Source organism: Mirounga leonina, unplaced genomic scaffold, assembly GCF_011800145.1.
Source record: "Mirounga leonina isolate KUSES-001 unplaced genomic scaffold, KU_Mleo_1.0 Mir_129, whole genome shotgun sequence".
Taxonomy (NCBI): domain Eukaryota; kingdom Metazoa; phylum Chordata; class Mammalia; order Carnivora; family Phocidae; genus Mirounga; species Mirounga leonina.
In genome coordinates this window covers 50812751-50835972 of record NW_023270323.1, presented here as the reverse complement: position 1 = coordinate 50835972, position 23222 = coordinate 50812751, and positions in this window count along the sequence as shown.

Sequence of the window (23222 nt, the reverse complement as noted above, 5' to 3'; positions counted from 1 at the left end):
AACGTATGAGTGGAGGAGGGGCAGAAACATTAAGTCCATAACATTCTGCCCTTGCCCACCCCCAACAAATTCATGTCCTTATTGCATGCCGATTATATTCATTCCATCCCAACAACTCCAAAATTCTTGACCAGCATCAACTCTAAAGTCTATAGCCCAAAGTCTCATCTAAATACAATCTAAATTAGATATGGGTGAAACTCCAGATATGGTTTATCCTAAGGCAGAATTCCTTTCCTGCTGTGAACCTGCGAAACCAGGGAAGGTGTGTGCTTCCAAAATGGAATGGTGGGGCAGGCAGAGGACAAGCATTCTCATTCGAAAGAAAGATGAAGGATGCCAAGTAAGTTGGGGCGCCTGGGTGGCTCAGTCAGTTAAGGGTCTTCCTTTGGCTCAGGTCATGATACCAGGGTTCTGGGATCAGCCTGGCATCTGGGTCCCTGTTCAGCGGGGAGCCCGCTTCTCCCTCTGCCTCTCCCCCTGCTTGTGCTCTCTCATTCTAATAAATAAATAAAATCTTAAAAAAAAAAAAAAAAGATTAAGGGTCCCAAGTAAGTTTAAAACCCAGCAAGGCAAATACCATTAGGTCTTAAGGCTCTTGGAATAATCCTCTTGGGTTTGAAGCTCTGCCTTCCACACCCCCTGGGGTGGCAGCTCCACTTCTGTAACTGGGGGGAAGGAGTTGCCCACCAAGACTCCAGGAGGCCCTGTCCCCAAGGCTTCAGAGCCACACCATCTGCCCTGTTGAAACCTAGGAGATACCTTCCCCCAGTTTGAAACCAAGGAGGCAGCCCTGATGATCTCCGAATCTCCTCTGGAGTCATTCTTCCTTTGTCTTTAAGAATCACACACGTGCACAGCTGAACGGCTGAAGGCTCTAGTCCTGCAGGATCTAAGAAGTCTGTCAGCCGTCCTTCCTTTGAGCGGTTCTCTGTCTTCCTCCGTTCAGCCGACCTTGTTTCTGCTGGGGTGGTCCATGGTTTACACCCAAACTATTTTCCTTATCAAATGGTTGTTCGACCACACCCTTGGTGTTCTTTTCAAACAAGCTTTGCCATTTTTTGTAATAGGGTAAGTTGAGAATTTTCCAGATCTTTAAGTTCTGGTTCCTTTTTGCTTAATTCCTTTCTTAATTCCTCCCCCCATCCCCCACCCCCACAATTTACTATAAGCGCTCAGGAGGAAGCAGGCCACCCCTTCATCCAGTTTCATGGCTTACAAGTGCTATCTTGCACAAAACCCTAGAGCACAGTCCAGCTACGTGGTTTACTACTTTACAACCCTCCCCTTTGGTCTATTGTGCAATAACACGTTCCTCGTTTGTCTTAGGGGTCACCGCAGTGGCCATATTCTGTTCACAATTTCTCTATTCTCTTAAGAAGATGGAAGCTTTCTCTACAGCTCTCCACTTTTCTTTCTGAGCCCTCCCCAGAATTGCCAATAACCATGTCTTCGTGGCGATCTTGGCATTTTCTAGCACCCACCTCCAGACTCTCCCCGTCACCCAGTTCCAAAGCCGTTTCCACGTGTTTAGATATTTGTTACAGCAGCACCCACTTCTTGGTACTGAAATCTGTCTTCATTTCCTAGAGTTGCCATAACGTTTACCACAAACAGGGCTTTAAAAAATGGAAATTTATGGTCTCATGATTCTGGAGGCTAGAAGTCCAAAAGCAAGGTGTCAACAGGGTCATGCTCCCACTGAAGGCTCTCAGAAAGAATCCTATCTGGTCTCTTCCTGGCTTCGGGTGGCTCCTGGCTGTCCTTGGTGTACCTTGGATTGTAGCTTTGTCACTCCAGCCTCTTCCTCTGTGGTCACAGGGAGGAAGGTCATGTCCTCATGTGGTAGACATCCCATCATGGGGACCCCGCCCTCTTGACCTCACCCATACCTAATTACCTCCCAAAGGTCTTGCCCCACAATATCAGCACTTTTGGGGTGGGGCTTCGACGTGAGTCCATACTGCCCAGTCCATAACAGGTAAAGTCTAAAGTAGAAAGAAGACCAAAATATTGCCTTTATTGCTGCTAAAAACTGATGCAGGCCCAGAATCCTTTATCTTTTGGGCCAGATAGCATTTTGGAATTCCAGATTTTTTTAGATTTTAGGAGAAAATGGTGCATCTACTGTTGATTATGTAGGGTCTGGGGTAATACCCCATCATCAAATATGAATATGTCTATGAGGAAATGACTTCCCTCTACATCCATGTTCTACTTTCTGCAGTGCTGGAAGGGTTTTATCTGCATTGTCCTATATGGTAGCACTAGCTAAATATGGCTCTTGAGCTTTTAAAATGTGGCTGGTATGACTAAGAATCTGCATTTTTAGTAGAGTAACTAATTTAAATAGGCACATGCAGCTACTGGGTACTACGTGCAACACAAAGCTCTGAGTGGAGAAATCAAGACTGTAAGTGGGTTCGGGTCTGTTAAAGTCAGGTTTTGTTGCCAGATAAATTGGGAAAATTTTTTGTTTTCAACACTTTAGGGATTTTGGAAGTGCAGGTAAGGACTATAGACCTTTTGGGGGGGATATGGCCTTTAACTTTAGGTAAGTAGGGTTTTTCCAGTACTGAACCTCAGGATTGTGTAAACTTACCCCCTCCTTCCCCAGTCACTGTCAGCAACGGACAGGTCATAAACCTGCCCCTTCCCCACCCGGTGGACAGAGTTGACCCTTTTACAATTTAAGACATGGAGGAGCAGAGGAGAACGACAGGTTCACTTACAAGAGAGAATGAAGGGGCTGGGCTATTTGTGTTCAGATTTTCCTTCCAAATGCATCCATCCGATTAAGACACTTCTCCCCTGAGGAGTAAGTAATGGCCCTGTCCAGGGCTACTGTGCTAGTGGATCGCCCTCTGTGTGTTGGGAGACATTGGAGGAAAAGATACTTCCAACACCTACTTTTTTGTACATTTCCTGCCCACTCAGATTTATGTACCCCTCATCTTTTTGAGAATCGTGCACGTTTGTCCACAGTATTAATGATCAGATGCTTTGTCCCTTTCCACTTAGACTTTGTACTCTGCATGTCTCTGTATCTTCCTGGACTCTCTTCTCCATATCTTTGGGGTCTTAGTAGGAAAGCTTGTTCTCCAGTTTGGCACAAGCCACAGTAAAGAGAGAAGGATTTTTCCCTACTTGCTGCAACCAGTGTTTATTTTACTTTTACTTTAGCTTGTGCTCCCAGGCAAGAAAGAGGCAGAAAGATGGGCATCAAGAAATGCACATGAGAGCTATGAATATTCCTTACCCTGGTTCTTCTTACTTTCCTTACAGTGCTAATTATTTCAAAGGCTCCTTGTTTTTTTCATTGTTTTTGTGAGTAATCGGAGAAAATACAGTTAACACAGCAAAATCATATCTCTGTGTGTGTGTGCGTGTGTGTGTATTACACACAGCTGTTTGATGCCTCAGAAACATCTTTTAAGAGTTAAGAGCCTTACAGAAGAACATACTGAACCGCTATTTTACGATAAATGCGCATAGAACATTTACAATGTGTTCTAAAATTTTAGTGGTTGTATCTTCAAGTCCTTGAGCAAATGTTATTCAGGCAGGGGAGAATGTTAGATAGAGAAGTACAGACTGGAGAGCCGGCCTGCCTGGGTTTGCATCCTCAGTCCACCATTTAATGCTGTGATTCTTTAGCAAATTGCTTAATCACTTTGTTCTCAGTTTTCTAATCTGTAGAAGAGGACAGCAGTACTGCCTGCCTTGCAGGGTTATTGAATAAACAAGCTAATGCGAAGCACTTAGAACAGTGCTGGGCACGGAGCAAACATGAAATCAGTGTTTGCAATTATTACCCTTATTATCTTCATTACTAGTTTCCCCTGTGATCCAGACACTGTGCAGGTATGGGTAGAGAAAGCTAAAAAGGCATTTCCTGCCCTCAAGAAATGCAGTTCATAGATGCATATCAGATAGAACTCCTCAGTAAAACAAAAACCACTCCAGGTACTTCAGGGAACCCAGCAGTCCCAAAAACCATCGTAAGGATCCATGAGTGAAAGGGTCACCACTGCGCATTTAAGTCCCCTTGCCAAAGCTGTCACCTAGAGGGCAGGAAACTGTAGAAGCCACGGCCAGTTATCCTAGCTGCTCACTGTGTAGTTGGCTGGTTTCTGCAAACACGCCCATCTGCTGAAACCACATGGCGGCCAGCACAGCTCACGGCAGCAGAACATGCCCCGTCCCCTTGTTGTGCACACGTCATGCACGTACACCCCCCTGGCAGAACCAGAACGGCACGCGGACCCTTGCAGCAAGTAAGTCAGCGAACTGCCAGACTTCCCGCCCTTACCCACAGGGAGAGAATGAAAGGAAGTGCTACTGGATACTCAGCACGGAGAAAAGAGTATCTAGTCCAGGGGGAAGCAGGCAGGTTGACTGGTTCAACCAGGAAATGTTTATGAAGCACCTCCTCCATCGGGAGGGCTGTTCTGGTGCTTAGCATACAGCAGCAACAAAACAGACACGTCTGGTCTCATGCGGTTTACATAAATAATCTATGTGATGAGCACCAGGCTAAAGATACGAGCAGGGCATTAGAGACACTGAGGAGGAGTGAGCCAGCGTGGAGCTGAGAAGGCGGGTTGGGAGGGCTCCCCAGAGCAGCAAATAGAGAGCCAGGGTGTAAACACTCTCCTCCATGGTAATCAAATAGGAGGCAAAGCAATGATGAGATCTCTGCAGGGAATAGAAAGAGGTTATTATTATTCAATGAAGAGTTTTTATCCCTTTGGATAAGAGAGTGGAGCGGATGTCTTGAGGTGATACTTTTCCCTTAAAGGTGGCTCATTTAGAATGACATTTAAAAGAAAGCCGGGGTTGGAGTATATAGTACATTCTATATATAGATTGTGAGTTTATGGTTTGGTAAACCATCCACAACTCTTTTTTTGAAATTCTCGTCACACTGTTGCAATGACACCATTTGCTGTTTTAAAGGGTGTGTGGCAAGTTTGTATTTTATTTGTTTCAGTTGTCTACTGCTGTGTATCAGCCCACCCCAAAACTTAGTGCCTTAAAACAATGATCCATCATTTCTCACAGTTCTATGCCTGCCTGGGAATCCAGGCAGGGCTTGGCCTGCAGAAAACAGGTAGCTCTGTCCCACTGAGCCTTTGGCCGGAGTCACTCACTTGACTGCGTTCGGCCAGGCCTGGGTGGAACTGGGCTAGAAGGTCCAAGAAGGCTTCACGCCTGCGTTTGGCTCCTCAGGACTCCTCCATGAGGGCCTGCTCTCCAGCTTTTCTCATCATTCAGGAGTCTAGCCCAAGATTCCTTCTAGGGGATTAGCAACCCTGGAGAAAGGAAATGGCAGCTAACAGGCCTCTTAAGGCCCTGGAAGTCCCAGGATGCCATTCTCACTGTGTTCTGTCTATGCAAATCATAGGCTAGCCTAGATTCAGAGGGAGGGGAAATAGACCCTATCTCTTCATATGAGGAGAGGCAGGTGCATGGGGGTGGGGGCAGGGTAGGAATTAATGGTAGCCAACTTTGAAAGCTACCTAAACCTCGATTATATTGTGTGGTTTCTTTAGCCTGTCTTTGTCATAATTAGGTTAAATGAGAAAATGCATGAAAAGTGAGTAAACTGGTGGTCTGGCACATAGCAAGTGCCCAACAGTGTTAATCCTCCACAATATGGAGGATTGGCAGTGACTCCATAGGTAGTACTTTTCTAGAACCTTCTAAATTCTAACCTGAGAAAAACCAGAGTCTACGAATAGAAGAATGCTTTTGTGCTTCCTAATACTGAACACCAGGATGAGACATTCTTCTATCCACACTCTGGCAGTGATGGGCCTCCAGGGGGCCTGCCCCTTAAAACACTGAGCCTGGAGAAGAGAGCATGACACACACGCTGTGTGGACAGGTCATTTCCTGGTGGAAGGAGCAAGCAGGTGGGCTGAGCTTGCCTGGTTTATTTTTCCCATATTTTCAGTCAAATAGTCACCCCTTATTTGACTGAAGGGTAGGAAGGAGGTCAAAGGAGTCCAGGAGGCTCATGCTCTAGAAGAAACCTCCAGTTAGAGGAAGAAGGGCTTTTCCCCTAACCTGAATATTTACCCATTTCAGTTTTAACATTTGTACACAGTGGGATCCTTTAATTACCCAGGATCATTTAAATTGGATATCTAGCTTGACATATCCCAAATTCTATCACAGCCAATATCTAACACAAGAGAAGACCATAGGCTAGAAAGCGTGACACACTTTGTATATAATAGCAGGAACTATATCAACTATCAGGATCAGATACTTTTATAAGGTGAGTTACTTTGCATGCCTTGGGAAAAGTCACTTCATCTCTCTAGAAATAGTAAGTTGTTTTAAACCACTAAGTTTTGACAGTGGGTAGTTTGATATGCAACAGGAGACAGCTGGAAAAAATAAAATACGCACTCATAAACACCTTTTAAAATGGCAAGTGATACAATTCCTACAGTGTAACAGGAACTCACCTACAAGGTAATTGGGCCTGATAAAGTAGGCTCAAAGTTCTTTTTAACCCAAAACATTCTTTTAAGTTTTGCCCTTAATGGTCATATGATTTAAATCAAAGTAAAACCTGTAAGTCGTTCAACAGTATACATACGGGCTAAGTTACGGACGATCAATCTAGAAGAAAGTCTGGTGCTACTAACTTAAAGACAGACACTTTCATATTGCTTCTTCAGAGCTTCGTCTTTCATCCTATTTTTTTTAATTGAAATCAAACAGGATTTATTCTGCAAATTAAAGTAAGTAGGCTAATGTAGATTTAGAAAAAGGATCTGTGGCAGAAAGTTAATAAAAGGATAGAAACTACAGCTTTGGATGCAATTCAAAGGGAGTAATACCCACTTCTAATGAAATGCTTCCTGGAAATCTCATTTTCAATCCAAAATATTTCCTCGGCTTACGACATGGGTACACTTAAAACAAAGAGCAAAGCCCAGATGTCAGGTGTCTTATTCCAGGAGTGATTACAGAATCTAACAGAAAAGAGACCACAAAATTAAAAGCACATCTTTCATAATGGTTAATCTGATCCAGTATGGATAGTGTCAGAGAGAGTCTTGCCACTGAATAGATTTCCTTCCAAGTTCATTCTAAGCACAGGCAGTATTTATGAGATACCCATTGTGTACAGCTGAACTCCTCTAACTGGTCACTGTGGGGAGTGCCAGAGGACGTAAGAGATACATACTATCTTCATTCTTTAAACTCCTGCTGCCAGGAGGCAGGACAGACACAGCTATCAGAAACACACTGTGGGGGTGCCTGGGTGGCTCAGTCGTTAAGCGTCTGCCTTCGGCTCAGGTCATGATCCCAGGATCCTGGGATCGAGCCCCTCATCGGAGCCTGGCAGGAAGCCTGCTTCTCCCTCTCCCGCTCCCCCTGCTTGTGTTCCCTCTCTCGCTGTGTCTCTCTCTGTCAAATAAATAAATAAAATCTTTAAAAAAAAAAAAAAGAAAGAAACACACTGTGGCTGTGGGAGGGGGTGTTTGACCACAGGCCACTTGGAGTAATTGGAATCCCACTGTGGTGTCCGACGGCCCACTCGGGCACCAGCTGGTTAAACTTAGGCAAAAGGGAAAGACCAGGATGTGTCAAAACTAAGAAGTAGACCTCTCTGCTGTAGTGGAGTGGCTGGTGGGGGAACTGGGCCAGCTGTCAGTGATGAGAAGAAGTCTAGATCCAAGAGAGAGGCACTGTTTTGGAAGAGAAAGCATTTGTTACCGAGTCTGAGCAAAGCATCATCATGAGCACATGGATGCTGAAATTTAATTTCCTCGAGTGTCAGAATAACTCAGGAGCTTACTCAGATAATAACTGGAGGGGTTTGGGCATGTGGAAAGTATGAAGGTGAAAGGAGAGTTTGGGCCCAAGACTGCCATCCTGAGATAAAGGAGTGTGTGGGGAGGAGAAGGGGTAGCAGGAAGCATCTGGCAAAATCAAGGCAGGAGCCCAGCCCCTCGGCGTAAGGTGGGACAGAGGTTCTGGGACAAGGTGCAGGCTGCTGTTGGGACTGGAACCCAAGGCCAGGGTCACACCTGCTGCCTTAGTGATCTGACCCTGAGTCACAGAGGGGTGGGAAAATAGGAAATAGGAAAGTAATAGGAAACATTTCCTGGTTGAGAATAGCCAGCACTGCAGGTGGCAGGAAGTGTGGTTCTGGATATCTCAGAGAAAAGATGCAGGGGCTAGGCAGCAGGAAGCTTTATTCAATGAAAACAAGGAATTCAAAACTGTGCTCGAGAGATTAGAAAGACTTGATTGTCCTAGGTGAAGATGATGAGGCTTTCCAGAGAGAGGACAAAGCCAGAGTGAATAGGAGTGCCCAAGAAATAGCAGGTGAGAAATTTTCTTGACCAAATGACAGAACTGGTAGAATTACCATGTTCTAAAGGAGGAAAAATGTGTTGCAACTGTAAAATAAACCGAAAATCTACTTGCATCTTGGTAGAACCTGCATACTAGTTAATTGCTTAGCAAAGGGTATAGCTTCAAGCAGAGGATCTCACTCAGTTGACAGTGTTCTAGAAAATTCTCTAATTAAAACGGAATTCAGGGCCACCTGGGTGGCTCAGTCAGTTGATCATCAGACTCGGTTTTGACTCAGGTCATGATCTCAGGTTCCTGGGATAGAGTGCCGTGTCAGGCTCAGCACAGAGTCTGCTTGTCCTTCTCCCTCTGCTCCTTCCTCCACCTCAGCGAGCGCACGTGCTCTCTCTCTAATAGAATCTTTAAAAAAAAAAAATGAATTCAGAAACTGCTGTAGTCACTGTGATAAAAAGCGATGAAGTTAATCAAAGATATCAAACATTAAAAGAGAAAATCTGAGAACTCTAGAAAGACATGAAAATAAAGTTGCCTTTTAAGCCAAGGTCTCTATTCCGAAGCCTGAATAATCGATATGGAGAAGCAATTGCAGTAACAATAAGGAGAATATGTAGGAAAAATGGGAAAAAGACCCAGACCTTCCCACCTTGGAGGGTTTGCTGTTCGGGGGCATTCATCTGCAAAGTCCTGGGGAATGAAAGTATTCATAAGGTGGGAATTTCACAATTTAATGAAGTCACTGTTGAACCTGAAATCTTATAAGGTGTGGAGAGTTTTGTCACATGGCCCCTAAGTTTTTTTGGCACACATCCCACCAAGAGGTGAAATCCATGACTTTTCTTGAATTTGGGCTCTCCAATTGTTGTTGGCCAATAGAATAGGGAAGAAATGGTACAGCACCGGTCTCTGGGCCCAGGCTTTTAGAAATTGACCACTTCCACTTTCTGGTTTTGGAAGCACTTGTTCTTTAGAACCCAGGCACCCCATGGAGAAGCCCCTGCGAGAGAAGCAAACAGCCAGCACAACCTTGCCAGCGAGGAGGATGCACTGTGTAGGAAGTGGATTTCTGCCCACGTGTGGAGCTCTCCCAGCTGAGGCAGAGACTAACTAGCCTTCCCCACTGACCCCTGCCAAAATTGCAGATTCAAGGGGAAGGTGAATGTTGTTGTTTTCAGCCAATGATTTTGATTTGTTATGCAGGCAAAAGAGAAATGAAATTAATAAAATAAAACAAATGCATGCTAGTGTGTACTGGCTAAGATGAAAGAACTCGGGGACTAGGGTTGGTTTTGAACCTCAGGATTTGTTATAAATTTGTGTGAAATACTTAATCTCCTCAAGCTTCATTGTCCCTTCTGACAGTGGGACATAGTAACAACTACCTTACAAGGTTATTACGTGGGAAATGTATGAAATACGCAAGCACCTAAAACAATGCCTGAAAGATAGCAAGGACTCAAAAGTTCTAGATCAGAATTTGTTAAAAGCCCTAGAAGAGAAGAGGTATAAGGGTTCCAAGGGAATGAGAATTACTTGAATAACTTCTTTTTTTGTAAATCATGGCATGAAATGGTCATTATTCCCAGATGATGCCATCCACATAATCATGTATGCTTTTAGCTAGAGGGGACTATATAAAAACACCATTTTTAAATGATGGTTTAACATGTAAATACAAAGTCAGCCCATATTATAAGGTATTAAGTTAATAAGTTCCATCTCTAAAGGATAGAGCAGAACTACATGCTTTTTAAAAATTAGCCCCCAGCACTCTTAAAACCGTAGATAACAAGCAGATTTCAATAAAATGACATTCAGACAGACTAAAAAGATAGCATATTCACCTTTTAATGTAAGGTGTGCTCTAATCTTATACTAAAAACCATAATTTCTTTCACACATAAAGAATCCCTTTAATGTTGCTTTAAATCTACATAAAGTCTTGTCATTTTTCCAACTCCTAAACTGATGAGCAGTTCGCTACAATGTTTCAAAGCGCATGCGGTATCCACATTCACGTGAGAAGGACCACTCTTCATAAAAATGAACAGCCCCCTTTAGGGAGGATTTCAGTACTCCCTAAGGGGAGTATTAAATCCCATGTATGATTGAAAACTATTTCATTCCACGTGGCCATTATGGTAGAATGGCCAGCTCTTATTATGTAAGTTGGTAATTCTTACTGCATGCATGGAATGGTCATTGTAAGCCCACATTATACTGAGCAAACAATCTAGGTATTCCTGAAAGAAAGAAACAGAAAATAATAATTGAATATTGGTGTTTGGGGTGGAGGAGGGTAGAGAGGAGATGTGAAGAGATGGAAGGAGATGGGTCTCATGACTGAGTCTGTGCAAGGTCCGGGATAGGAGGATGACAGCTTGAATCTGGAAAGGGCTAATCTTTCATTTGTTCCTTGATTCTGCTTTGCAGATCTCAGACTAGAATGGAATGAGGGAAAAGGCTCCGGAATCGAGGAGTTTTGAAACAAAACAGTTTTGTTTCTCAAGTTTGGAGTTTGGTTATAGTAGAAAATGGATATTTAGGGACTCTGGTCCCTCTGGGAACAGGGAAACCAGCATGCTGAGCCTCAGCTGGGTGGAGGGAGGCAGTGAGCCCGCCATCCTTTATGTACCTCATATGATAATCTGAAGAAAATGAAATTTAGGGCATAGCCAAATGCTTTGGTTCTTTTTACCTGAGATTTTAAAAAATATTTGAAACTCCTTCTTGGGATTCAGTACTTGCTGTGTAATCTTTGGTGTTTCCTTCCCTTTCTCCGCTCAGAAATGAGTCTATCTCAACTGTGTCAGAGAGGAAAAAACAGGTTTCACTTGTGCTGATCCCAAGAACAGGATCAAGGCAGAGCTGTGGTCTGGGGGCAGCTCCAGTGGGTATGTAAGCAGGAGGGAGGGTTCCCTTTACAACTCTGCTGACCTCCAGTGTGTATGCAGATTTCCTCTCCATCAGCACCTGCGTCTGCCGTGGGGCTAGCAGTGCAAATTTCTAGGCCATGAGTTTCATTTGACACCAGGGCATCCGGGAACCACAACACCAAAATTCTAGATTGAACATTGCCCAGTGTTTTACCAGCTGTGTGACCTGAGGCAGTTTCTAGAGCCTCGAGATTCAGTTTTCCTTTCTACAAAAACAAAACCCCTATGTTGTATGTTTTATGGTGTTCTGAAGGTTAAATTCTGTCGTAGCATGCAAACAGTGAGCTCTACGTAGAAATGAAGCACTGGGGACACCTGGATGGCTCAGTCGGTTAGGCGTCTTCCTTCGGCTCAGGTCATGATACCAGGGTCCTGGGATCGAGTCCCGCATCGGGCTCCCTGCTCCATGGGGAGCCTGCTTCTCCCTCTGCCTCTGTTTCTCTCTCTGTCTCTCATGAATAAATGAATAAAATCTTTAAAAAAAGAAAAAAGAAATGAAGCATTGTTCTTTTCTTAAAACTCTTTTCAAGTGCACGAGTTGTAAACTGACACTTAAGCCAATATTAAGTGATTATGTTACAGTGTAATAAAGTAACTGACATGTAGTACTCACACAGAGTATGTGCTCAAGAGATGCTCGTTGAATTTAAAGTCCCCTTACGAGAAACGGAACTCTAGTTCCCAAATCCCAAACCCCTCATGGTTCTGTCCCTGTTGTCTCCAGTCCCTCCCCAGTAAAGCTAACTCTCTGTGCCCACACCCAAACTCCTCATGCCTGTATGCCTCCCCTACTCCTTTATCTCCAGGCAGATAAGGCCTCACCCATAGAGGGCTGGCCATAGAGGCCCAGCCTGAGAGTCCCCAAGCCCTGAGGTCCAAGTTCTCAAGAAGCCACATTCCATGCATGTAGCTCCCCATCTCCTGCTGTAGCCACTGAGGAGGGACGTGGGGGGAGAAGGATGCCTTCCCAGCAGGCAGTCAGGGACTGGGGAGGACATGACATGTGCCTTGCAGTGCAGCTTTGTGTTCTTGTGCGTTTCTCACAAGAACAGTGAGAAATCACATACCGCTAGTGTTATGGTCCAGCTACACTGTGTCTTTGGGGACCAGTTAGGCACCCTGTCACCTTCTGAAAGATTATTTTTATGGCAAATTTCGTTTTGTGTTCCATTTCAATTATGCACAGTCAGGCTTGTTTAACAGCCATTTAGAAGTTGGAGAGATGTGTTTTCACCAGAGACTTTCTCCTTGTTCTCTGATGGCATCATGGGTGCATATGGGAGAATGTTCTTGTCCTTGAGGCATCATGAGGTGGTAAGGGGGACATACCATGGACTGACATGTCTGGTTTGGACAGCAGCTCTGTGACCTTGGGCATCCTCTCAGGACTCGTTCCTCATCTATAGAATGAAGTGGATGAAACACAGGACCTCTGGGACCTCTTCCAGCTCTAGCATTACATTATTCCACTTCTTTGAAACTCCCCAGCAGTTCCGTTTTGCTTTATTTCTGTTCAGGGAGAGGGCGTGTGGGGTCTAGCTCTTTTTCCTGACTTTGTGAGTGTGTCCTGTTCCATCTTCTGAGGAAAAGCAATAATATTACCTGTCCTCCTGGCCTCAGAAGTTTGTCATGATAATGGATGGAAAAGCACTTCTGAAACTCCTGCATGAATATGCACTATTGATTGGAATGTGGAAAGTATAACAAAGAGCCCAAGTTAGTGGGAAACATCAGTGAGATTTAGGAACCCTGACCACACATTCAGTAATAAGCTGGAGAGCATGAGCACATGAAATGCACATAAAGGGCCTCTTCTTTAGGCCAGCAAATGAGACTTTTAGGTTGATAAAATCATGGGGCTTTGGGGCAGGATGGTTGAATATAAACTCCTGCATGGAAGGGATTGTCATTCTACCCGGAATTTTGTGGTGGAATCCATTGTGTGTGCACATAAAACACACAATATATGTGGGGACTAGTGAATAATAGAGGTTAGAGGTTCAGAATCTGGAGTTGGAAACACTTGAGTTTGAGACTGTGGCTCAGAAAATGGCTCTGTGCCATTTTCTGACTAAGCCATTTTCTGACTCAGTGACCTTAAAGTATTCGGTTTCTCTAATCCAAGATTCGCTTATCTCTAAAATGGAAAATATCATGGGATTTTTATGAGGCTTAAATGAGATAAAGCTTGTGAAATGCTTATCACATGCCTGGCATTTAATAAGCTCTCATTAAATGTTAACTGGGATTATTACCATTATGAGCTCCATTATCTCTTTACCTGGGAGATGCTGATTAAAAGAAATACTCCTGCACCAGCAGTATCTTTGTTGCCCACTCAATATAAGAAGGGAAGATGTGTGACATGATAACACACTTAGGAAACATTTATACTTTGTTTATATTAAGCCAGAATGTTTACTTCCAACTGTCTGCCAAGGTTGCCATCTTAAGAGGCCATGGTTATCATAAACATTTTAAAAAGTGCTTTTGTAGAATTGTCATCAGAAATGAGTTTAAAGCCACGAGAAATAAGCGTGCCTCCTTCCTTTACAGTTCAGACCCCATTTTTAATCAGAAATCCACAGCAGTCATTTAACAAATACTCATTGAGGGCTTTCTGCGCACAACCACGGTTCTAAGCCCTGAGGATTGAATTCACCAATAACTAAATAACTGTGTTTATTTAACATAGACAGTACCTGTACTCCTCGTGGTTGTCACATTCTGATGGAGGGACCGTAATGGAAAAAGGCAAATACATATGTTTGTAAAGTTTGTGGGAGTGATGGTATGTATTGTAAGGAAAAGTAGAGCAGGGTAAGGAGAAAGTGTTTGGCGCACGTGCTGTCTCCCGGTAATGAGTGATCAGAGACCGTCTGTCTGAGGAGGTGATATTTGAACAGAGATATGAATGGAGTGAGGAAGGGAGCCAAGAATTTCTGCCAAGAAGTAAGTGTAAGGAAGAAGCAAGAAGTGCATAGGCCCCGTGGCATGAGCATGGCATGCCTTCGATGTCCGAGGAGCAGCAGGATCAGTGTGCTGGGGAAGAGAAGGAGACAGGGCAGTTTTCACAAAATTTTATACCCCCATATGGCAGGTACCAATCAACCAGAAGAGATGCCATCTATAAGCAATGGGCGCGCATGCTTTCTCTCTCTCTCTCTTTCAAGTAGATCTTTAAAAAAAAATTCTTTTTAAAGTGATTCTAAGAAAATTAAGGTAGATTTGGTTTTTTGGTTTTTATTTTAGCTATTTTTTAAAAGATTTTATTTGAGCACAAACGGGGTGCAGAGGCAGAGGGAGAAGCAGACTCCTCGCCGAGCAGGGAGCCCGATGCGGGGCTCGATCCCAGGACCCCAGGATCATGACCTGAGCCGAAGGCAGATGCTTAACTATCTGAGCCACCCAGGTGTCCCTCAGGGTAGATTTGTTAAAACAAATCTGATCTGTATTTGTTTTTAATTAAGCAGTTCCTTCATCATTAGGGTAAAAAAGTGTGGAACCTAACCTGCATCCCCAGACTACCCTCGCTTCTAGGAACTAAAATTGAAGGGGATGAGAGACGTAGTTATTGGATCTTTGGAGACAGCAGGTGGCAAAGAGCCCCCAACCTTGGGAATAAGATGACTACGAGAGAAGAAAAAGCCACCTCCTCATATGTGACCTGGGCGGATAGGAAATCCTCTCTGAGGTGGTAGAGTTTAGGGTCAGCCTTGGTCTCTGGGTGCTGGAAATTGGCACAGGCTTCTTCTCAGTATATCTCCAGGTGGATTCCCTGCCATGCATTTTAATCAAAGCCCTATGGAAACCTGTTAAAAATTCTTTGGGAGGAGTAACCAAGGCAGCAATTCAGGAGCCCATTGTAAAGTTGGTGGGATGAGGACCATGAGCACTACCATGTCTGTCTCGGCAAGGGCAGCTCCAGCTGTGAGATTGATGGCGGTCAATGTCAGAGGCCTGAGAGAGTGTCACCTAGGGCGTCCTGCAGCCCGGCGGTGATGTGACCCCCATCAGGGACGACCAGGGGCTGCAAGGTACAACTTTCATAGCTGCTAAGATCCCAGGGCAACTTGTACATATTAGACTTGTAATTGCAGCAGGTCAACGTAACAGCCCACAAGGAGAACAGATAAGTTACGTGTTTCGTAGCAGGTCCCCAGGGTGACCAAGAGTCTCATACTGGCAATTACTTTTTCATGAAAATTCATGCACTCATTCATTAAAGAAACACCACATGGCTGGAGCTGCCCGCCACTTTCCCTTCTCCAGTCTGGTTGGGAGGCTGAGGGAACATGGGTTACGAAAGCTTTCACGATGTCAACCATGACAGAGAATCATGTGGCTTTAGGTTCTGGAATCGGAAGGCGCTGGGTCTGGTATCTGCATTCCACCACTTTGGAGCAGTGTGTTGTCTTCCTCAACTTCTCTAAGCCTTGGTTTCCTCATCACTGACAGCGGGCTAAAAATAGTATTTGGCTTAGAAAGTTTGCAGGAGGACTAATGAAATCGTGTATGGAAGACGCTTAGCACTGTGCCTGGCATAATAGACACACTAGTGCTAGGAGTTGTTACAATTCAGAATGGACGTAGAGTTAGTGTGTGTGTGTCTGTGTCTGTGTGTGAGAGAGAGAGTTGGGGAGAAAGAGCAGGGAGAGGAAAGGAGGAGGGGAGAATATCCAGGAGAAATACAGCAGGGGAAAAAAAAATCAGGTGTGCCAAGCTGTGTGAAGACGAAACATTCAAAGTCCTTATAAATTTTAACAGAAAAATTATTTAAAGACGAGAATGATAGGCTGGAATGGGCCCTAAATTACTTAAAATAGAAGAAATGATTTTAGCAGTAGGGTTTTGGATGGTCTTTGGAAGTGATGAAAGATTGCCTTTATTCCCGACCGTTTACTGAGGTCTGGTACACAGTGAGATGAAAAACCCCTTGTGAGCATCCCTGAAACAAGGTAGCAATTAGAGAGAGAGCTAGGGTTGTATCTGATTGTTCCTAACATGGAGAGTCCAGAGGGGGACAGTGAGGCAGTTAATAGCCATTCCATTCATTTCTGATCCAAACCAGACCAAGGGAGATTGTGGACCCAGACTCCTTTCAGTCTCTCTATCCACTCCCAGTGCTAACAGATAACTGTCAGCTTAATTTAGTGCCTGGCTGAATTCAGATGTGATGTGATAGGTGATTATTTTTTATCAGTCACTAGCTATGCAATAGGAAGACCTGGAGAATTGGAGTGGCTCACTGAAGGTGACATAGCTTCATAAACCGATGTTCCCAGCATTTCAGAAGAGCTTGCTTTGCTTTTGGTGGATGTGTGATTTGTATAGTTTCTCTCCCTCGGGTAAAATGATGTTTCCCTGTCCTTTCTCATCCTGGAGTCATGTTGTTTATCATTTTGATTTTTTTTTTTTTCTTTTACCAGCTGACCCTTTTCCTAAATAGGTCATTTTGTGGTAAACTCGGTGTTCTGGAGATTTTTGCCCAGGGAGGTTGGATATATTTATATCTGGATGTGTCCATATGTCAAACAGATATTTGAGTCTATATCTGAGAGCTGTTGAGGTTGTAGCATTATAAAATTCTCTGCTCTACAAAATAAAATGAAAACAAATACCCTTCACATATAACCAGACATTTTCAGAAGTCAAAAAAGATGTAAAAATGAGGCTTTATTCAATAAGAAAATCAAAAGCAAAAAATACAGGATCTGGCCCTTTATCATTAATGCTATTATATCCTGTGTACATTTGTAAATACTTAATTTCCCATTTAATTTCTAAAGACTAATCCTATTTAGATGTGTATAGTATATGTTTTAAAATACTGTAGTCATCTAATACCATTTTCAATCAAAATGACATTTGCAAGATTAAAAAAAATACAGAGCATTTGTTTTTGGCATAAGTTTTCTGCCATAGGAGTTATACTGTCAAAATATGCAGGAGTATTTACTGCCCAATCTGTAGGTAGAATGAACCTCAAAAATAGGTCTCCCTGCTGTTAAGTACTTAAAATGACACACATTTGGAGAATATTAAAATCACATCCAAACAGTTATATCTCAATCCCAGTCCAGTGATAGTAATGGCAATATTGAATAATTCTGTTTTAAAAAGTGGGGTAAGTCCTCAAGATCCAGATATCAAATGCTATAGTTCTAACAGGGTGATGAGCTGCCCGAATTATACAAACTAGTAAGATTTAATTGACCCTACTCTGAACAATCTATGTGTAAAGATCACACAGAAGTATGTGACATGGGATTTATATCCAGGAGCTGACAATTCAGTTACTAACAATGACATCTGAAGTTAGCATCCGACAAACATAAAACATTTGAATTCACTTCTGTTGCTTCTGTAATAAGTTACTACAAATTTAGTGGCTTGTAACAATACAAATTTATTTTCTTAAAGTTCTGGAGATCACAAGTCTGAGCTCAGTTTCTCTGGGCTAATGTCACAGTGTTGGCAAGGTTTGCATTTATTTCTGGAAGTTCAAGGGGAGAGTCTGTTCCCTTGCCTTTTCCAGTTTTCTATAGTCTGCCTGTATCTCTTGGCTCATGGCCCCATCCAGCTCAAAGCCAGAAGTGCAGCATCTTCACCTCTGTCTCTCTGACCTCTGTTCCCATTGTCACATCTCCACCTCTGACTCTGCTTTCATAGTCGCACTTCCTCCTCTCACTGGACCTTTCTGCCTCCCTCTTACAAGGACCCTTGTGATCCTTGGGCCCTCCCAGATAATCCAGAAAAATCTCCCCATCTCAAGTTCTTTAGTTTATTCACATCCTCCAAGTCCCCTTTGTCATGTAATGTTCACAAGTTCCAGGGATTCAGATATGGACGTTGGGGGTGGGGGCATTATTTAGCCTACCACAACTTTAAGCAACCAAAAAACCGCGCTTGCAGCCTCAATTTGAAGGTACCATAATACGTCTTTGTCTTCAGCTTCGTTACCCACCAAACCCCTAAGTGCATCGTTTCTGGCTACAGTTCTGCCCTGCCCATTCTCTCCTCTCTGCCTTCATTTGTGAATTTTCCTGTCTCTTATTCACCTTTCAGAATCCTACCCTTCCTTCAAGAGCAATTTGTCATGCAGTGTTCTCCCTTCAGTACTTTTAATTTTTCCCAAATTAGCCAAGACACTTTGTTTATAGGTGACAGAAGCCTATCTCAAACTGATTTAAGCAAGAACTAGAGATGTTATTAACTTGAGTAACCGATTTGTGTAGAGGCAAGTCAGGGGTGAATCTGACCTCAGAAATAGGTAGGATCAGTGTCTTAGTTTGGGCTGTTATAACAAAATATCATAGGTTTGGGTGGCTTAAACCAATAAACAGGCATTTCTCAAAGTTTGGGAGGCTGGGAAGTCCAAGATCAAGGTGCCAGTACACTGATTTCCTAGTGAGAGCCCTCGTCTTAGCTTGTAGATGGATGCCTTCTTGTTCTGTCCTCACATGGCAGGAAGAGATGGCTATGGTCTCCCTTTCCCTTCTTTGAAGAGCACTAATCCCAATATGGTCCTGACCTTATCTAGACCTAATTGCCTCCCAAAGATCCTACCTCCACATACCATCACATTTGGGGAATAGGATTTTAACATGGATTTTTGGGGGGCACAGGCATTCAGTCATTAACAACAAAGAGCTTGAACACTATCAGAACTGTCTATCTGCTGCTTCTTTTTGCTTCTTTCCACATACCTACCAAATTCTCTCAGACCAGCTCTTTTAACTTTGGTAGAAGTGGATGTGGCCACAGATTACTTTGGTCTCACAATTTTCCAACATTTAACCCCAGAAAGAAAAAGAGGCACTCTCCCTCAGCTGGAGTTTGAAAACACTTCTGTGGGAAGGACTCCAACTGGCTTGGCTTTGGTCACATATCCAACCCTTAGACCAATCACTATGTCCAAATGGTCACATAGTGAAGCTGGAGATTGGAAATGGGGAAAAGACTCTTAAGAGAGGAAAAGAAGGAAAAAGGTGTTAGAAAAAGAAAATACTTGCTGTAGCCTCCACCCCAGTGTTACTTCTTCTCAAACCCTGTTTTATTTATATACATCTTAATTTGTATTGCTGTTAATTACACCACGTTTATTTTATCTTCTGTTTTTTATCATGACATTGATCATATATTACTTTGGATCATTATAGTGACACACTGAATCCTTAGAGGGAGTGCATACGTCTTTCTCATTTTCACCCCAGCCCTCCCACCTAGCACCTAGTACTGTGCAATACTGATAGTAAATGTACGATAAATGTGTTAGATTTGGTTGAAAATAACATGTTAGAAGAAGAGATATCTTGAGGCGGCTGCAGGTTAATTTAAATAAGTGCTAAAAATTCAGAGAAATTAAGTATACCAGGGAGTTTAGTGACTTGAGAAAATGTTGTAGCTTGAGCTGGGACTTGGAAGAGGAGTAGAATTTAGGGTAGGAAAAGAAAGACATGTAACAAAGAGTATGAATTGTTACAGAAGGCATGTGAGCATAAGGGAAATATGGAGAAATGGAAAACTAAATTCTAGGTGGAGATTGTCTCCTCCTGGTTCTGAGACCCCCTCTATGACTCTACTGCTATAAATCATAAATATTTCATGTTCACACTAATTAGAAATCATCATTGCAGAAGAGCTGTTTTTCCATAACTTGCAGTGATTCATCCAAGCAGTCATCCCATTTAATTATGTGTTGGGGGTTTATGATGATTATTTACTTGTAGAGGAGTGTTACTCATGGTAAGGAACCTACTACCATCTCACCGAGGGAGGTAAGGAGCTGTGGGAAGAATGCTGAGGAAAAGGAGAAAAACATTGCCACCCATGATGGTATCAACTATCAGAGCCTACAACTTTTAAGAATTCTCATGAACCCATTAATCAGGACAAAAATAGTGTTGTCTTAACCTCTAATGTGGACATCAAGGGGCCCTGTACATGCTTTTGATATGCCTCTTCTCTAGAAAATGTAGATGACAAGACCATGCCTTTGAATTGAGCACCTCACCTAGGGATGCATCTATCCATAATCTATAGACCTACAGAAGTTAAAGACTAATAGATTTGGAGTAATAAAGATCCTGGGACCAGAGTCCTACTCTTAATGTGTTCTTTAAAATGAAGAGTTGAGTCCTTACTATATGCGAGGAATTGATATTATTATTACAACATAATTAACAATAATTGAAACAATTATAACAATTAATAAATTGGTTCTGCCTCCACAGACTTTGTGTCTACTGAGGGAGAGAAAGAAAGAAATAGAAAATAATAATTGGATGTAATAAGAACTGTGAAAGCCATTTGACCCCAGTGTCATGGGACCACTGTGTGCCTGCCACCAGTCTTCATTACTCAGAGGTCTACTATTTATCTGCTTCTACCCTTACCTGCTCCCATCACCTGTCTTACTTCCTGTAGGAGTCCTCTGTACAAAGAAGATAGTTTTGTATTCGAGAAACTATTTCTATATGTTCCTTCTCAACTCAGAAACCTCAAAAGTACCCCTCACCACCTGTGGAATAAAGTCTGAACTTAAGAGTCTTGATTTTCCAGGCTTTCATAATTTGGCATCATCCTACCAGCTATCTGATTTCTTCCTGTACTCTACCCTCACATATTCCCCAAATGAAGCCTTTGTGTTTCAGTTTTAAGGTCTACTTCTTATAGGAAGCCATTCTCCATGAACTCCTAGGAAAATTATTGCTTAAATACTGATTTTTAATCATAGACCTTTGACATTATTGCTTCACTTTATCTAATGTCTATGCCTTGTTTCCCAAATTCATTGTTAACTAATAAAGCACTGGGACTATTATATTCATATATTGATTCTTAGCACCTTGGACAGTGCCTGGCCAGAAAGGCACCCAATGAATATGCAGTATCACAATACGCAGCTTGAATGTTGGTAAGACAATTAAGAATATAGTTTGAAATATGGTATTTTTATGCAGTAAGCTCACTCATGAGAATTAGTGATGTGTCCTGAAATTGGTCAGAGCTTGTAAAAAGCTATTTAGTAATATTTAAGGAGAAAAGAGACTGTTGTGAGGAAGTCCATTTTTCAGAAAGTTATTCTGGTAGCCGTACGCATGGTGAGTTGATGAGATGAGGGAGACTGGAGGCAAGTAGAGGAACTACAAGGTAGGTGCACCAGGCAGTATAGCAAGCATTAGACCCATGGGAGTATCTGGGCCAGGATTCTCCCCCAAAACACACTGGAACCCACTGCATCCGTAATTATTTAAATGTTGCTAAAGCGTAAATCATCAGGATTTATTTCCATTAATTGTTCCCCAAAAAAGTCTGTTTTTAGCCAAGTAAGATCAGTTAGTGTGAATTCCAGATTTCCCATAGTAGTGATTTTTAAGTGTAGTGTTTTAAGAATTCCTTTGCCATTATGAAATTTTTTTAAAAAGATTTTATTTATCTGAGAGAGAGCGAGAGCGAGAGCGAGCATGCACAAATGGTAGGGGGGAGCAGCAGGTAAAGGGAGAAGCAGATTCCCTGTGGAGCAGGGAGCCCAACTCCGGGCTCAATCCCAGGATCATGACCTGAGCGGAAGGCAGACACTTAACTGACTGAGTCACCCAGGCGCCCTGAGATTTATTTTTATTCATATTATGTAGATGTGTACATGGATGGTTTTATAGGAATTAAATATAATAGCCTGTATCTTTGGCTAGAATAAATAACATGCAGCTGTACTATGATCACAAATAAGATTTTTTACAATAATGATGGAGCATATTGAAAATGATGATGCCAGTCACGATTTGCTTTGATAGGACATCCAGATGCTTGTCTCCTCTTGTGCTGCTCTTAATGGTTGGTTGTACTTTTTAATTAGAGAGGATCTGAGCCACGCAAGGCTGAGGTCTAGAATATTAAAGTAAAAAGTGGAAGTTTAATCTACAATCTTATTTATGAACAATCCAATAATCCTACATGAAATTTATGTACAATAAAATATGTAGATCTTAAGGATACAACTTAATGAGTTTTAACAGTGTGTTCACTGGTGTATCCACACCCTAATGGAGCTGTAGAACATTTCCCTCACCCCAGAAACTCCATGCGCTCCTCACCTGTCAATTTCCACCCATCATGAGCACCCCTCTTATTTCCATCACCAGTGATTAGTTTTGTTTATTTTTGAGCTTCATTCAAATGGAATCATGCAGTAGGTACTCTTTCATCTGGGTTCTGTCACTCAGCATAAGGTTTTGGACTCATCATTCTGGGGTATGTAACAGTAGTTCATTTTTTGTTATTGCTGAGTAGTATTCTGTTTTAAAAACATACATTGTTATTCTTCTGGTGAACATTTAGGTTTCTAGTTTTTTGCTCTGGGTTTTTAGGAACATTTTTTGAGTCTCTCTTTGTATGTATTTTCATTTCTTGATTAAATGCCCAGGAGTGGAATTGCTGGCTCAAAGGCTGTCAATTTCTAAAAATGATTGCACCATTTTATACTCCCAGCAGCAGTATATGAGCAATTTAAATGCTTTACGTCATTCTGTGTTGTCAGTCTTCTAGTGAGTGTGACGTGTTATCTCATTGAGGCTTTAATTTGTATCCCTCTGAGGAATACTAATATTTAGCATATTTTCCTGTGCTTATTGGCTTTTTTGTGATGTGTATTCCAAGTCTTTAACTGATTGAGTTTTTGTCTTTTTATTGATTGGTAAAATTGTTCATATATTCTGGATACAAGTCCTTTGTCAGATATATATACTACAAACATTTATTCACAGTGTGTAGCATGCACCTTTCATTTCCTAAATGATGTCTTTTGATGAGCACAAGTTTTAAATTTTGGTGAAAACTTAATAATTTTTTTTATATTTAGTGCATTTTGTGTCCAAATAAACCTTTTCCTATTCTAGATAGCAATTATTCTGACTTTCTTTTCTGGAAACGGTATAATTT